The 13228-nt window shown below is 43.3% G+C and overlaps 1 protein-coding gene across 5 annotated transcripts in view; it reads right to left on the bottom strand.

Moving 5' to 3' along the window:
* STAT3 (signal transducer and activator of transcription 3) overlaps positions 1–11732 on the bottom strand; it is a 68161-nt gene extending 56429 nt beyond the window's left edge. For 2 of the 5 annotated variants that reach the window (XM_047845512.1, XM_047845513.1), the window contains exon 1: positions 11489–11732. The gene's annotated coding sequence lies outside the window, so the exon portion shown is untranslated. The remainder of the gene's footprint in view (positions 1–11488) is intronic. The other 3 variants (XM_047845511.1, XM_047845510.1, XM_047845509.1) reach the window with 3 other exon arrangements.
* Positions 11733–13228: the final 1496 nt, after the last annotated feature.

Genomic DNA, 13228 nt, shown 5'->3' with positions numbered 1-13228 from the left:
TCTCTAAAACAACAACGATTTCTAAACCCTGTAACATGACTTCACCAATCTGAAAGAACACTTTACAGCTTATCGGCCTTTAAAGCGGCGTTTCTCAAACTAAGGACCACCTGCATTAGAATATCTGACTGCCTGTTAAAATGACCTTAAATCTAGTAAATCAGACTCCCTGGGGCAAAATCATAGAGTCTTCTTTCTTTTTTACAAGTACGGTGGGGGTTCTTGTGCTAAAATCTTTAGACCAGCAGTTTTCAAACTTTTTGCTCTCAGGACCCCTTTATATCCTTAAAAATAAGGACCCCAAAGGTTGCACCTATCTGTATTTACTGTATTTGAAATTAAAACAGAAATTTAAAAAATATTTATTAACTCATTTTAAAAATAATAAACCTATGTTAACATAAGTAACATTTCTATGAAAAATAACTTTATTTTCCAACACAACAACAAAAAAAATTAGTGGAAAGAGTGACACTGTAAAAGTTTTGGAAATTTCTCTAATGCCTGGCTTAATAGAAGACAGATGGATTCTCATATCTGCTATTGCATGCAATCGGTTGCAGTATGTGGCTTTGAAGCACATGGAGAAAATGTGACGTCACGCTAGTTGGAAGAGGGAGGAGAGTATCTTAATAGCCCTTTCAGATAATTTTGGATATTCCTTAACACCACACCCAAATTCAACAAGTGTAGTGTCTTTTCTTTTTTTTTTTTAATGTATACTTATTTTTGAGAGAGAGAGAGAGAGAGAACGAGGAGCACAGGCTAGCAGGGGAGGGGCAGAGAGAGAGGAAGGAAGATAACCAGAAGCAGGCTCTGCCCTATCAATGCAAAGCCCAACTTGGGGCTTGAACCCATGAACTGTGAGATCATACAAACTTGAGCCAAAGTTAGACGCTCAACCAGCCGAGCCACTCAGGTGCCCCAACAAGTGTTAGTTTCCTTCTTTCTTTCTTTCCTTCTTTTTAATGTTTATTTATTTTGGGGAGAGGGAGAGAAAGAGCATAAGCAGGGGAGGGGCAGAGAGAGAGGGAGACACAGAATCTGAAGCAGGCTCCAGGCTCTGAGCTGTCAGCACAGCCTGACGCAGGGCTTGAACTCATGGACTGCAAGATCATGATCTGAGCCAAAGTTGGATGCTTAACAACTGAACCCACCCATGTGCCCCAGCAAACGGTAGTTTCTTAAAGATTTGATGCAATGTGGATTGCATTCTGTTGGATTTCAATGAACTTTTCATACTCAGCTGCATTGAGAGCCATTGGTCTATCCTGCATTTTGAATAGAATGTTTTCCCAAGCATGATTTAGTAATGTACTGCATTAATCATTTGGAAAACACTATTTCAGAGACACATAGACTTTCCAGATGTCAACACATTTCATTATAATAAAACTATTAAAAAGTCACATTTGGGGGCGCCTGGGTGGCGCAGTCAGTTAAGTGTCCGACTTCAGCCAGGTCACGATCTCGAGGTCCGTGAGTTCGAGCCCTGCGTCAGGCTCTGGGCTGACGGGTCAGAGCCTGGAGCCTGTTTCCGATTCTGTGTCTCCCTCTCTCTCTGCCCCTCCCCCGTTCATGCTCTGTCTTTCTCTGTCCCAAAAATAAATAAACGTTGAAAAAAAAAATTAAAAAAAAAAAAAAAGTCACATTTGTTTTACCATAAAAAAATTACATTCGTTAATGTGGGAAAGCCGTCAAACTCACAATTTTTCTTGCAAATTTTCTCAAATTCTGATTTTCATTCGAAAGCTTAAACTTTGTCATTGGCAACAAACATTATCGGTTGTTTTCCTTGAAGAGACAGCTTCTTTTCTTTCTTTTTTGAGAAAATGTCTAACAATATCCCAGTTGGTCTGTCATTCTTTCAAAGAAAAAATGAAAAAAGCAGCTAGTTGGAGAGTGTAATTGAAATGTTTCCACAAGAGCTCTTCCTTGAGACAACCATCATACTTCCTTACCCAGCAGAAGTGTTTTTTATACATGCCTCCCATTTCATCACAGAGTATCAAAAAGGCACATTCTCCACAGTTGAAAGATAATGAAATTAATATTGTTTACTGTTGTATCATGGACATTCTTTTTTTTTTTTTAATTTTTTTTTTCAACGTTTATTTATTTTTGGGACAGAGAGAGACAGAGCATGAACGGGAGAGGGTCAGAGAGAGGGAGACACAGAATCGGAAACAGGCTCCAGGCTCTGAGCCATCAGCCCAGAGCCTGACGCAGGGCTTGAACTCACGGACTGCGAGATCATGACCTGGCTGAAGTCGGACGCTTAACCGACTGCGCCACCCAGGCGCCCCTATCATGGACATTCTTAAGTGAAGTCAGTTTTTCTTTCTGAGAGCGCACTAAGTACAATAACTAGTGTAAATGCCAACTAAATAAAAGGCACAAGTAACATTATGTAAATGGCTTTGAAATTGAACTCAAAGACACCTCCCCACCATCACCCGCCGGGCGCCCTCGGGAGATCTGTGGAGATCTGTGGACCACACTCTGAGAAGTGCCCCTATAGACAACTCAAACAAAAACATCAATGAGCAGCTCCTGCAAGGGAACAATACAAAAACTAAAAAAACGGCTCCTGTCCCCATTTCCCCAAGGACACAAAAGAGTGTGTTGTGTTTTAGGCCTGGCGTGGTAGAAATTAATGGAAGCTGGGCTCTGGCATCACAGGTATATGAACAACACGCTTTCAAAAAAATTGAGTGGGCAGCAGGCACCACGTGAGGGTGGGGGAGTTGCAATATTCCTACCTGCCCAAGTGACAGACTGGAGTTTCATTTAGTGACACAGCTAGGCTTCTCCCTAGATAGAATTAATGCTTCAGAAGAAGAATGTGCATTCTGTTAACAGAAAAGGCACATTCTAAACAGTATGCGTACGATGATTAAAACGTTTAAAGTACAGATGTACAGATTTATTCATATGTGCCTGAAGACAAATATGAGGATATTTACAATATTGTTTTTTCTTTTTTTATATGTTTATTTATTTTTGAGCGAGAGAGAGAGAGTGTGTGTGTGTAAACAGATGAGGGGCAGAGAGAGAGGGAGACAGGATCTGAAATGGGCTCTGTGCTGAGAGCAGATAGCCCAATGTGGGAGTCGAACTCAGGAACCATGAGATCGTGACCACAGCCGAAGTCAGATGCTTAACCAACTGAGCCACCCAGGTGCCCCCACAATATGGTTTTCTGTCTTTATATTTTGCAATCTATGACTATCATTAGATTAAACAAATTATTAAAATAAAAAAATATTTTAAAAAGGAGGGGGGGGAGCACCTGGCTGGCTCAGCCTGTAAAGCATGTGACTTTTGATCTTGGTGTCCTAAGTTTGAGTCCCATGTTGAGGGGCAGACTGTCCTTAAAAATAAAAAAAAAAAAAAAAAACTAAATAAATTATGACATCCACAGCCTGAATACTACTATGCAGGTCTTAAAAACATGAGGCAGACATAAACACATTCACATGCAGTGTTTGATAAAGTGACAAAAAGTAAGAAACAGAGTTATGTGTATAATGTGCTACTGTGGAAAAATTAGATGTGGGTAACTAGCTGTCCCTGGGAAAGAGATTTCAGAGGATACGGTGAAAAGAAAATTCCACTAACTACAAACCTTTTCATACTGATTAAACTTTTTTTCCCTAAAATATTGCTTTTACCATAAAGAAACCTGCAGTCTGGGCACCGAAAAACAAGACTGATATATTCTTGCTGCAAATCTGTGGTTAAGACTAGCATTCATCTTTCCTAGGGAAAGGGGAAGTGGTTAAATCCACGGACTGGATGGTGTGTGGGTCTTCTCTCTGCCCCACCTGCAGCCTCATTCTCCCTTGCTTGGAAGATATTCTCACTGGGTATATAAGAATGGTACTCTCATTGTAAATCTTAAGGTAAACTGAGGCAGGAGTCTATGGCATCACACAGCTGTATAGAGGGCACTTCTGATCCTTGGGATATTTCTGCAGAAATAGGATTTTTTTTTAATTAATAAGCTCTGGGGCACCTGGGGTGGCTCAGTCGGTTAAGGGTTCGACTTCAGCTCAGGTCATGATCTTGCAGTTGCCGAGTTTGAGCCCGGCATCGGGCTCTGTGCTGACAGCTCGGAGCCTGGAGCCTTCTTCCGATTTTGTATCTCCTTCACTCTCTGCCCCTCCCCTGCTCGCAACACTGTCTCTCTCTCCCTCAAAATAAAGAAGCATTAAAAAATTAAAAAATAAATAAATAAATAAAAATTAATAAGCTTTACTTTTTTGAGCAATTTTATTCAAAGCAAAACTGAGCAGAAAATGAAGAGTTCCGGGGCGCCTGGGTGGCGCAGTCGGTTGAGCGTCCGACTTCAGCCAGGTCACGATCTCGCGGTCCGGGAGTTCGAGCCCCGCGTCAGGCTCTGGGCTGATGGCTCAGAGCCTGGAGCTTGTTTCCGATTCTGTGTCTCCCTCTCTCTCTGCCCCTCCCCCGTTCATGCTCTGTCTCTCTCTGTCCCAAAAATAAATAAACGTTGAAAAAAAAAATTAAAAAAAAAAAAGAAAATGAAGAGTTCCCATAAACCTCCTGTCCCCCAACAGGTACATCCTCCCCCACTATCGACATGTGGCACCACAGTGGTACACCGAGAAGCAGGGATTTTAGATGGCTCCATGAACCCAGTATTCTCCAACACAGTTATTAGGACCCTAAAGTGTCCCACGTGCTTCTAACCACTTACAGTCCACCCTTATTTATGCACTTAAACACAAAAGGAAATAACACACAGAATTTAGAATAAATATTGATATGGCTTCAGAATGCTTCAATTATTCCACCTGCCCCTATCCATAAGACAGTTACCACCCTAACTATGCTTTATTTGTGTTAAAGTTCCAATAAATTCGCTTTCCCTAAACATATTGATAAAACGGGGCCCAAATACAAAACTGATTTGTCAGACAAAATCAGATTAAATATTTATCGTGTCTAAACCACAAGTAGAAAAAAAAATTCAAAGGCCGACTATTTTAATGCTAACCTGATGCAATATTGCACTTTGTTTGGTTTACCGGAGAGGTAATTACTCGGCTAACATCTGGGCTTTGGGGTTTTGAGGATTACACTGGTGGGGAGAAAAAGGGAGAACAAAGGAAAGGATGCTTTCCGTTTGGTCAGAAAAAGTGTTTGCTAAACAGCAAAAACAAAATTAACATTAGAAAAGATGTGAAAAAAACATGCATTTTAGGAAGATTTCACCTAAGCAGGTGCTCAAGTTCAGACTCAAATCCTCCATTTCTCATAACCAGAATGAGTGGTCAGGAGGTCAGGATACCGAAAACTAATAAAATCAATCGACAAAGCGGGAAAACAGGTGGTTAACACCAGACCGGGCAGGGTTTTCCTAAATTGAGCTCACCTTCGCTAATCTAAATCAGTTTTCAGAAACGGCTTCTACAAAAACTACCCAAATATCCCCCTAATAATTTGTGCTCCTCCTCCACAATAGGGAAGCCATTTATTTACCAGAAAGTTTACTTTCTCTTTCAGGCTCTGCTGGCTTCCTCCTGCCCCACATTCGGGCCAGAAGCAACGGGGCGGCCTTTCTTTCCTGACTTCTCGGATCCCAAACTGGAGAGCTAGTGTGAGAAAACCAGTTTCAAGGAGAAGCTGAGTGGTTCTTCTTAACCGCAAGGCTATTCTGAATACAGATGCGTTTGCAAAGGAAAGTTACAAGAAAACAAAGCTCTACTCCTCCCGTGAAAACATACGCACTCACACACATACACTACATTTGCGCGTGCACACACACACACACACACACACACACACACACATGCACGCGAAGGGACAAATCACCTCCCAGCCTCAGACAGATCATTCATTCCACTTGGGATTCCGCCACATCCCCAAACCATGGGCTGCCCCACCTTCCTTGTCCGACTCCTCTACCCCTCAAACCTTCAACATTATCTGTACTTTTGGTGTTAGGAAGAACTCCAAGGGACTGTTAAAATTCCTAAGTGGTAATACATTTTTAATGTGTTGAGTATTACTTAAAATAAATGGACCACAATCATAGGCTTTGGAAGACTCAAAGAGACCTATCACAGGGGCATTCGTGTAAACAGAAATTTACAGTTTGCCTATTCCTTTTACGTGACAGACTCCATCTCCTCCACCACAATGTAAATCCCCCTGGTCCCTATTCATTTAGTTTCTTTCCTATTAGCTTAGAATCTCCTAATTACTCCTTCTTTCCTTTGGGTTATTAATGGCTACCATGAATCATAACTTGCCCGACTTTGTAGGTAGATACTGCAGTTTTTAATAATATTAATTATTAGCACTCACATTTTAGCTATCTGCCAGGCACTGTGCAAAGTACTTTCTATACATTATCTTACTTAATCCTCACAACTGCTCTACAATGGAACCTGGTATCTGTATTTTATGGCTAGAGAAACTGAAGCCCACAGAAGTTAAAGCAACTGACCCATGGTCTAAGAGGTGCTGGATTTGGGATTGAAGCCCAAGGAGTCTGACCTCATAGCCCATTCTTTCACCTCCTATAGCAACTTTGGACCACGAAACCCTGAAACACACAGCCCAAGCATTTCTACACTTATAAGAACAGTTAGTTACCTTAGGACTGCTCAAAATAGAAGTTCCTTGTCCAATGTAGTTGAAAAATCAAAGGTCAGGTAAAAGTTCAGTGATTAGAAAAGACACTTATTCTTATGGATGAGTGTAGCAGACAGAAAAGCCAGATGATGCGTTTTACTTATTGTACTGGGAGGGGGGGGGGGGCAGATTGCCTTCCTTATTGTTCTTTCATTAGGTGATTAAAAAGAAATTTGCAATAAATATGTCCAAGATATACTGGTAAGTAGAAAAAGAAAAAACCGGGAGAAATACAGACCAAACTATTAACAGGATATATATAAAATACACATAGTTTATTTTTCTACAAATTTAAATTGCTTATAATAGCATACTGTTCTTTTGTAAGCAGGACAAAACAATTTAGTTTAATGAAACATGAACCCAATAATGAACAGAAGAGAAGGGGTAACAGCTTCCTTTCCCCTCCGTTCTGTTCTCCTAAATTAATAACTTCCACTTGTAGCTCCCTGGACACTCTATGCTGTTTTAAGCTTCTGCCCATTCTCGTTCCCTGGCCTTGAATACAACTGTTCATTACTCAACTTTGTCAGGAGAATTCCTATTCATCCTACAAAACCCTATTCATAGGTATTCCAACCTGACAGAGCCCCTCTGTGATAGAGCCTTTTTCTCATCCCTGAAGAGAATTAATCTCTCTTCTGGGACATTTAATAAGGACTTAGATTTATGGAGTTCCTGGGGCACCTGGCTGGCTCAGTTGGTAGAACAGGAAACTCTTGATCTCAGGGTCGTGAGTTCAAGCACCATGCTGGGCATAGAGATTACTTTTAAAAAAAGAGGAAAAAAAAAAGATTTATGGAGTTCTTACAACGTGCCAAGCATTACGCTAAGCATTTTACCTACATTATCTCATCGAATCTTCAACAGGCCTGGGAGATAGGCATTGTTCTCTACTTTTACACCTAAGACCACTGAGACTCAGGTTCTGACTAGGATGTAGCAGGTCTGGGATCTGATCCCAGACCTGTTTGGCTCCAGAGCACGTGCCTTGAACCACTACCCTGCCATCTCCCCTGCCCTGAGTCCACACTGAAGCAGCACACACCCTGGTCCACACAACACCTCCAGTTCTGTGAAACTGTATTTCATTACCCTTGGATGCCGCCTAGCACAATAATTGGCTCTCAATATAAAATACTTGCCGATAATAAATTAATTAAAATAAAACAGAACCGTTTGCCAATCTCACCTAAAATCTGCAGTAATCCTAACGTGATAAATGAGAACTGAGCAGAACAGAAATTCATTCTTCCATATGCTATTCCTTTTGAAAACTAGAGACTTCAAACAGCTGACCACTAAAGTCCCATCTGACCATCCTGAAATGTGCCCTAGCAAGCCAAGGTTCGTACTGACAGATGTGTAACCATGAGATTCGTTCTTTTCATCATAACCAACAAAGACTGAAACAACCCAGCAATGTCATCCTGCTGGACCTCACCAAGGCTGCTCCAGGACACCAGGACTTCTTCAAGATCTGGGGATGTCCCTAAGTGTTCTTCTGGCAGTTTTTATGAATGACTTAAAAGTTACAGTAAAATTGTATAGTAAATATGGAATGTCTTATGGACATTATATGGAATGTTTTATGTCTTATGGAAGACATAAAATGTGAATGGTCATTTGCAGCCAATTAAAAACCCTAAAAGACACTTCTGCACTGAAGAACATGAATCTGGTAAGTCAGAACACCTCTCTTTGGGAGCTGGCCCAATTTATAAGGTCAGGCCCAACGACAGCTCCCCCAGGGCAGAAGCTGTGTGTGCTGATATACTTTGTACAAATTAACCAATGCCAGGCATGTGCTTGACACATAGTAGGCACTCCACAATTAAACACCAATAGTTGGCCTCAAAAATCTTTAAAGGACGAAAACAACTTCCATGGTCTGGCATTCAAGGCCTCTGGTGAGTAGATACTCCTCCCCTACTTACCTTACTCATCTATCAGGATTTTGTTGGTGTTGTATCACCATACCTCTTCACCCTAAATTCTTTATCCCTATCAAATTCCAACCATTATTTGGGACCCAGATCAAATCTCTCCTTTGGCAAGAAGACTTCCCAGACCACTCCAGGCCTCATAATCTTTCCTTCCTCTGAAGACCTGTAGTGCTTAGTGCAGCACTGTTCAATAGAACTTTCCAAGATAATGGAAATATTCTCTAGCTGTGCCATATATATATGTATACACACACACACACACACACACACATATATACACACATTTTTTTAAATACATAATAGCTACCTTGTTGGACAGTACAGGCTTAATGTCTCACCAGCTCTTTGAGGACATGCTGCACTGTCTGGATAAAGCATTTATCACATCCCCTCAGCGGACTGCAAGTTCTGTGAACAAAGCCTCTGATTCTTCATAGCAACTTTGCATTCCAAAAAGTAAATATCTGGTGAATCTGTACTCCACCTCTGAGGAAACTATAAGGTAAAAAGGTGCTATAGACTCAGCATCTGGAATGCACTACCTCTGCCCCATCTCGTATCTGAAAGTCAAGCAGAGGCGGGAAGGGGGAGAAAGCAACTTTCTGGAGACACAAATGATCACTGATCAAGCCACAAGGCACTCTGGATCAAACGGCATTGTAGGTCACCACTATCCTTTACCTACAAACTTGCCTAAATAAGGATCTCTTTCCATTAGCAAATAGCTAAATTCTGATGATAATTATGCTAACTAAAAAGTTACTTCCCAAGTCAGACTCAGATGCAGCAGACGGAAAAATAACCTAAACAAAACCTACCTGTACTTCTTTTTCCACCTGTTTGTTGGCTATCTCCCTTGGAGTCTTATAGCCTATTCGTGGTATTTCCCTGTCCAGATATATGTTAGCATTTCAGTGACACTTTTCCCAGCAGGGCCTACAATCACTATAAATTAAGACCTAATACTTTCTCTTTTATGGTTGACTAATATTCCATTGTGTACAACTGTAACACATCTTGTCAGTTCATCTGTCAATGGACACTTGGGCTGCTTCCCATATCTTGGCTATTATAAATAGTGCTGCAATAAACATAGGGGTGCAATAAAACAAAAAAGACCTAATACTTAACATAGATAATCAAAATAATACAAAATATACTTAAGGACAAGTTCTACCACTATGGCACTCTGCTGCCTTGGGCACCCACCTTGTTCCTTTAGCCTCAGTTTCCTTATCTATAAAATGAGATTGTCAGGTGAACAACCTACCCCTTGCATGGCAAGTCATAGCTGTGGATAGTTCTAAGTACTCTCCCCAAAAGTACTATATACAGAAATAGAAGATTCATGAATTTGCTGGTGGTTCCCTGTGCCGGATATGCTAACAAATATAGTGACTTTAAGATCAACCCTCCAATATCTACAACATTTTTTTTTTTTTTGTATTCCAGACTTCTTTCTCCCATCCCACTATGCAAATGTCTGAGCAAAAATTCTGCTAGTATTCCAGTCTGGCACATGTAACAAGGAAATAAATGTGTTGACTCAGGGAACACAGACATATTTAATATAAAATAAAACAGAAACTTGGCTGAATCAAGTCATAACACAGTCTAAATCCACATATAAAAGACTGAGATGATTTATAGTTCTGATTTATTCAAACCAATGGTTTACCAGCACAGCCAAGCCAAAAAGTTACAACCCATACCCAGAACATAGCCTGCAGATGCACACATGATAAAAACCAGCAGGTATACATTATGCACATTTTTAATTAAAAAAAAAGTGTGTCAATACCATACACCCACTTGATATAACACAGAGAGATGTACGCTAAACATGGAAAAAGCAACTTGGATGACGGTTTGAATTTTGCTAACTTAAGCCCAACCACACCTCCCAATCACAGGTAAAGTTTGCACACATGGCTTTGCCAAGTCCAGCCTGTCTTTGTTTCCCTCTGCGTTTACCCAAGATCTTGGCTCTAAGACAGAAAACTCCCACTCTCGATTGGTTCATTCTGTCCTATGCAATTAAGCAACACCACAATCCAGTAAACGCAAGGGCTCAATTATTTATCTTCTGGCCAAGTTTACCAGGTGTTTATAAAAGAACAATGTCAAGAAGGAAAGAGGTTTATTTCTTTCTAGAACTGGCTTGATAGGGACTTTGTTTTTAGAAGGGGAGGAGGGAAGCAGGGTTTAACCTAGAAAAAAAGACGGGAGGGAATTTAAAAAGAGTACAAGACTGTCAATTTCCCTACAGGAAACTTGATTCTTATGCAATAATGTTACCCACAGCCAGCGGGGCCGTGGGGGGAAGACACCTATTTGTACCTCTAGAGGGGTACAGCTGGTTCCCAGAGGAGAGGGAACAGGGCAAGGCCGAGGAATTGGCTCAGCTGGGAGCCACCGGGCGCGCAGGGGAGCGGGGAGAAAGCTCTTTCCAACAGCCCCCCCGCCCCCGCCCGTGATCTCTGCAGGCGTGACAGTTGCTCCTGTGGCCGGAACGTCCCCAGAGCCCCAGGGAGCAGGAAGTCGGGGGGCTGTCCCTCACTTCTGCCACCCCCACCCTAGAGTGCCCTCGCCCCACTGTTCTCCCCTCGAGCCCATTCTCTTCCTCGGCGTCAGCCCTTTCTCCAAAGAACGAAACTTCCTCCCAGCGCCCCCTGTCCTTTCAGAGGCCCGCTCCTGTCATCCCGGGAGTTGTCCCTTCTGAGCGACCCTCGAATCTCCACGTATTTCCCCCCGCCCCACTGAAGTTCGCATCCACAACTCCCCCAAACACTGCAGAGGCTCCGGCCCCTCCGGCGCCCTCCGGGATTCCCAGACCTGGGGGCCGTCGGGGGGGCGGCCCCACCCTTCACCCCCTTCACCTGTTTCTCGGGCTCAGGCCCGATAGGCCGGGGCTGCGCTTGCGCCGGAATGTGGGTCGCGAGGCTCACTCAGGCCGCCGGGCCTCTCCTAGCAGACGTGGAGAGACAGCGCCGAGCTGGGGTGCTCGTCAAGGATCCGGTTCGGGCTTGCTCGCTCCGCGGCGACGTCGGAACCCCAAACTCCCCCTCCCCGTCTACGCCGCCGCAGCTCCGGAAACCGCTGAATTACAGCCTCTCCAACCAATCCCCGCCTAGCCCCAGCCTGGCACAGACACGCCGCTTCTGCATAATTCATGAGACGGCCAGTTTTCCCGGCCACCCAGAGGCACTGGTGCAAGTACAGTACACCCGAAGCCCCACCCGCTAACCAATGAGGAGAGCCTCTGGGGGAAGGGCGGAGCCAAGAGTAGACTGGGAACGCCCCAGTGCTGGCTGTTCCGAGCGCTTAGTGCTCCTCCCTCCGCTACAGCGGAGAGGGAGCCGCGGCCTTGGGCACAGAAACCCGGAGGGAGGGAGGGAAAATGACCGGAATGTCCTGCTGAAAACTCAGCTGAGTTCCTGGCAATGCGTGACGTCAGGACACTTTAAATGCCCCTGATGCGGCTCTCATCTGCCCGCTCTCCCTTTTCCCAGCTCTTGCCTCCACGTGGGGGCGAGGTTGCGAGCCACTTACCACGTGGGAATCAACCAGTTAGACAATCCCCAGGTATCGCCAGATCCTCAGGGGGCCCAACGCCTGAACTGGGTTTCTGGGGACAGCAAAAAGAACATGGGTGACTCCCGCCTGCTTTGAACTTCAGTTTCTGCGTGAGTCGGGACACACACACCCGGAAACATGACGTGGAAATAGAGTAATTACTAGAGTGCGTGGGGAGAGGGTAGTGGATTTAACCCTGTCCTCCGTTCCGCCGCTTCAAGCATCAAACGCCAACGGCTCGCACATTGGCGGGTTCACAAGAAGGCAGACGACAGTGCATAAGAGGATTGACACATATACACATTATTTTTATGGGTCTGAGCTGAAATACTTGAAATTGCCTGTCTTTTTCTTTTTCGTCCCGTCTATTTCAAATCCAAGTTTTACTGCATCGAAGCCAGTAGTTTATAGGAAATACAGACATTTTATCTTACAAAATAGGGGATGTACTTTGCATAATGGAATGGTGTGTGTGTGTGTGTGTGTGTGTGTGTGTGTGTGTGTGTGCGCGCGCGCGCGCGCGTGTGTGCCCATGCGCACGTGCTGTCACTATCAGGGTTTTTTCCTTAAAAAAAAATTTTTTTTAGTGTTCATTTATTTTTGAGAGAGAGAGCGCGAGCAAGGAAGGGGCAGAGAGAGAAGGAGACAGAATCTGAAGCAGGCTCCAGGCTCTGAGCTGTCAGCACAGAGCCCGATGCGGGGCTTGAACTCACCAGCTGTGAGATCATGACATGAGCTGAAGGAGGATGCTTAATTGACTGAGCCACCCAGACTCCCCTATCAGGATTTTTTTAAATCACAGCTATTAATATTCGTACTTATTGTGTTTAATACAAAAAGGTATAAAGATGAAAGATGGTTATGGCACCATCCAGATAAGATAACCCCCGATAAGTTTTTTTCAGTGAAACTTTTCATTTCGTGTTTTAATGAAACATGTTCATGGTTCAAAAAATCATACAGTTCAGGAAATTCAAAAATTAAAAATGAATATCTGTTGCCTTCTGCTACCAGTTCTTCACCCCAAGAATGGTTATTCTTAA

This window comes from Prionailurus viverrinus, unplaced genomic scaffold, assembly GCF_022837055.1.
Source record: "Prionailurus viverrinus isolate Anna unplaced genomic scaffold, UM_Priviv_1.0 scaffold_35, whole genome shotgun sequence".
Lineage (NCBI taxonomy): Eukaryota > Metazoa > Chordata > Mammalia > Carnivora > Felidae > Prionailurus > Prionailurus viverrinus.
Note: the sequence above shows the minus strand (reverse complement) of the source record. Positions and strands in the feature narration are given on the sequence as shown.